The 4,113-nt window shown below is 45.8% G+C and overlaps 1 non-coding gene across 1 annotated transcript; it reads right to left on the reverse strand.

Annotated features, from left to right (window-relative positions):
* Positions 1-3,224: 3,224 nt before the first annotated feature.
* TRNAR-UCG lies at positions 3,225-3,309 on the reverse strand. Its single transcript has one exon. It is a non-coding gene; the product is annotated as a tRNA-Arg (tRNA).
* Between the last annotated feature and the right edge of the window lie 804 nt (positions 3,310-4,113).

Below are 4,113 nucleotides of genomic sequence, written 5' to 3' on the forward strand. Positions count from 1 at the left end.
ATCTCTCTAAGTGACTCCCTCACTACGGTTTGGCGGCCTCATGATAGTCAGATTTACATGACAATCAGGACTCCAAAAACCAGTGCCAGTAAGGCCTTTCGTGATACAGCCTTAGAAGCTACCTCGCAATGGCGTCACTTCCATTGTATCTTTTTTTTTTTAATATAACGTATTGTCAAGTTGACTAACATACAATGAGCACAGTGTGCTCTTGGTTTGGGGGGCAGATTCCCAGGATTCATCGCTTACATACAACACCCCGTGCCCATCCCAACTAGTTGGATTCAAGTAAGTTACTAAACTCACTTGATCCCTGATTCAGTGGGAGGGTAAGAATTTCTGGGCATGGTTTAAAACTGCCCTGACAGAGAGGGAAAGGAGGCACACCATTAGAGACTCTTAAATACGGAGAACAAACTGAGGGCTGATGGGGGGTAGGGGAGAGGGGAGAGTGGGTGATGGGCATTGAGGAGGGCACCTGTTGGGATGAGCACTGGGTGTTGTATGGCAACCAATTTGACGATAAATTATATAGAAAGAAAAGAAAAGAAAAGAAAAGAAAAGAAAAGAAAAGAAAAGAAAAGAAAGAAGGAAAATTGCCATGACAAAGTTAAAAATATAATAATAAACTACAGACATAATTTAAGAGTTTAGTAAAACAATTTCCAAGTTTAAAAGAAAACTCCCTCACAGATGAATAGCAGTTTTTGACCACTGCATAACAGTACATTATAGGTGGTGCATAGCGGACATTCACGGTACCCTAGGGAAACACCTAGTGCGAGTTCTCTCCACCAGCCAGCAAGACCATGTGATGTCAGTGCTGACCATAAGAAGAGAGTTTAAAGGACCCAAGCGTCCAGGTATGCATCATCCAGCATTTATGGGGAGCGCTTAAAGCCCGGGACAAAAGTAATTACATTTGCTCTTTGGACCTCTGCTGTTCTCCCTTCCTAGTCTGAGAAAATCTCGGCCATAATAGTTACCATGGCAACAGCAACATCTGTAGCAGATCCAGCCCGGAGGATATTTAAGGAGCAGACAGGAGTGGGTACCAACCCGGGTGCCAGCAGGGAACTAGGAAGGGTCTTTCCAGGATCAACGCCTGCCTGTTCTGTCCTCTGAGAAAGCTGACAGCACGGAGCAGTGCAAACAGAGCTCATGGCTTATTGGAACCAGTGGAAATTTGGTGCAAGGACTACAGAGAACAGGTTAACAGGGCAGTGAGAGAGGAGAGGTGTATGGTGTTAGCAGGAGACTCTATGATGTGGAGAGGGTTTTAACAGCCTCTGAGGCACAATGTGCCACCCAAGGTACCCGAGAGAACCCTTCATGACGGAGAAACTCAGCAAATACTTATGAAAGGCCAGCTGTGCACCAGACCCTATGCTGCCGGCTTACACATATCATTGCGTTTGATTTTTTCCTCTATTCCTATAAATAAGGTCTGGCTGCCCCTGTAATGTAGATAAAGGATATCGAGAAGCCAAAGTCGAAGCTGGGATTCCAGTACAGAGCTTCCCATCACCCAAGCTCCCAGTCTTTCTGCTAATCAATGTGGCATATTTATGGTCCATGTAGATGTGACCCAGGTCCCCAGTGGGGTGGAAATGCCGTGGGCTTTACATATGCGAGGCTTCCAGAGAAAAGGCTCCCTGTGAGTTGACATTCAAGAGAAAGGCGTGGAGCCTCTCAGGCATGAGAAAGACTGGATTTTATTCTAAGAGTAAAAGGATAAACATAAGTTCATTCATTCATTTTTACATTGTTCCCGGAGCCTCCACTGTGCACCATGGCCTGTGCCAGACTCTGGAAATAGGGCCGACAAGGCCGTGCTGCCCGTCTGCTAGAAGAGGCAAGCACAGAGCAAGGGAGCAGATAAAAAATAAATATACACTCACCTGTAGGTGAAGAAAATAAAACAAGATCCTATGGTAAAGAGCTCTAAGGGATGAGGAAAAGGTCCTTCGTGATAGGGTGATCAAGGTCCTTTTTTTTTTAACATTTATTGGTTTTTGAAAGCGGGGGGGTGGGGTGGGTAGGATGGTGATAGGCAGAGAGAGAGGGAGACAGAATCCCAAGCAGGCTCCACGCTGTCAGCACAGAGCCACATGCGGGGTTTTGAACCCACAAACTGCAGGATCATGACCTGAGCCAGAACCAAGAGCCAGACGCTTAACCAGCTGAGCCACCCCAGGCACACCTGAGGTCCTTTCTGAGGAGGGCGTATTTGAGTAGCGACCTGCAGAACGAAAAGAGCAAGCCAAACAAAGAGCTGAAGGACGGACACAGCGGGCAGAGGGAGTCATTAGCACAACGGCCAGAAGTCGGAAAAGACTTGGAATATTGGAAGCCACCGTCGTTGGGGTGAGCGAGAGAGTAAGGAGGCGTGAGATGAAGCTAGAAAAGTAGCAAGTCTCGTGAGCAGTGTTGCCAGGGAAAATGCAGGACAGGTACACAACAAACACTTTATTGGTGTAGGTATGTCCCCAAGTATCGTATATGGTTGTCAGTGCGCATTGTTTATCTGAAACTCAAATGTAACTAGACATCCCGTATTTTTATTTGCTAAATCTAGCCATCCTACATAGTGAGCGCTCAGGGATCAGTTCTGAAAACAATGGCAAATCATTGAAGTGCTTTAAGCAAGGAGTGACGTGAACGGATTTACATTTTTAAAAACGTATTCTGACCGCTGTGCAGAAAAACGAATTGTGGTACAGCCAGAGAAGCTGCAAGAGATTCAGTAGTCATTTGGGCAAAGGGTGTGTGGTGCCTTACCTTAGGGGTAGCTGTGGGCTTGGAGAGAAGTAAACTGATTTGGGACATGCATTGGAGGTATGGATGGAGAGGTTTGGAGAGGGGAATTGTAGATCAAGCATGATTATTAGCTACTAAAGCAGACCATCATCTGCTTTTTATGCCTAAGGAAGCTTCTTAGATGTACAAGTTGGCTTAACTAGCCCAAGAGGCATCTTTGGTGTTCAAGACAGATGGTGATTTTCGTGCTCTTTGGTGACCCCCCCCCCCCCCCGCCCTTAATTCTCTAGCCTTGGTCAACATTCTCTGGGTCGACCACTTAACATTTTTTTTTTTTAATTTTTTTTTTTTTTAACGTTTATTTATTTTTCAGAGAGAGAGAGACACAGCATGAACGGGGGAGGGGCAGAGAGAGGGAAACACAGAATCGGAAGCAGACTCCAGGCTCTGAGCCATCAGCCCAGAGCCCGACGCGGGGCTCGAACCCGCGGACCGCGAGATCGTGACCCGAGCCGAAGTCGGACGCTTAACCGACTGAGCCACCCAGGCGCCCTGACCACTTAACATTTTTAATCAAACATCATGTACCTCAGAGTTCTTCGGGGGAATCCCTGTTTCCTTACTGCATGTGATATTTATTCCCATTTACTCTGGTAGAAGCCAGAAATAGCCAACATCTGGGGCTCTGGATATTTCCATTTGTCAAGCCAGTTTTGAAAGATGAGGGACACAACAGTTCATTAAGTTCTTGTGGGCTTAACTAAGAGAGACAGGTACTGGAGCCAAGAAGAACTTATTAGCTGAACACAGCCTTCCATTGCCAGCACCAATCACTTCAGGGAGTAGAAACTAGTCAAAGAGAGTTTGGGGAAAGACTTTAGGGGACAAATTCTAAATATGGCAGAACCAAACAAAGAAGCACTGTGTTCCTCCGGCCTCTGTGTTCCTTTCAAGACACTATCCCTACTGTATGCTTTCACAAAGGCTGAAGAAATAATCACAACACATTTATCATTCACCGGGCGGAATTATTTTGGCAAGAAATCTATGCTCCGGAATACATTATACTCGCTGACAACATATTCTGAAAAATGTAGATTTTCAAAGCCGGTAGGTGCTTATGCAACCGTGTCGGGCTCAGGGACCGAGTGATTATGTCATTATATGTGTATCAAATATTTTGGATAAATATTAAATGATCTCCCAAGTCAGGTCTTGTTAATGCAGGGAGTGGAAACCAGCAGCTTCGACAATCACGTATTAAAAGCCAGACTGGGGGGAGGCTGATTTCACTCGGGGCTCCTGAAGAAGAATTCATAATGTTCTGGGTGGAAGGCTACATTCAGCATAAAT

This window comes from Panthera leo, chromosome C1 (assembly GCF_018350215.1).
Source record: "Panthera leo isolate Ple1 chromosome C1, P.leo_Ple1_pat1.1, whole genome shotgun sequence".
Classification (NCBI taxonomy): domain Eukaryota; kingdom Metazoa; phylum Chordata; class Mammalia; order Carnivora; family Felidae; genus Panthera; species Panthera leo.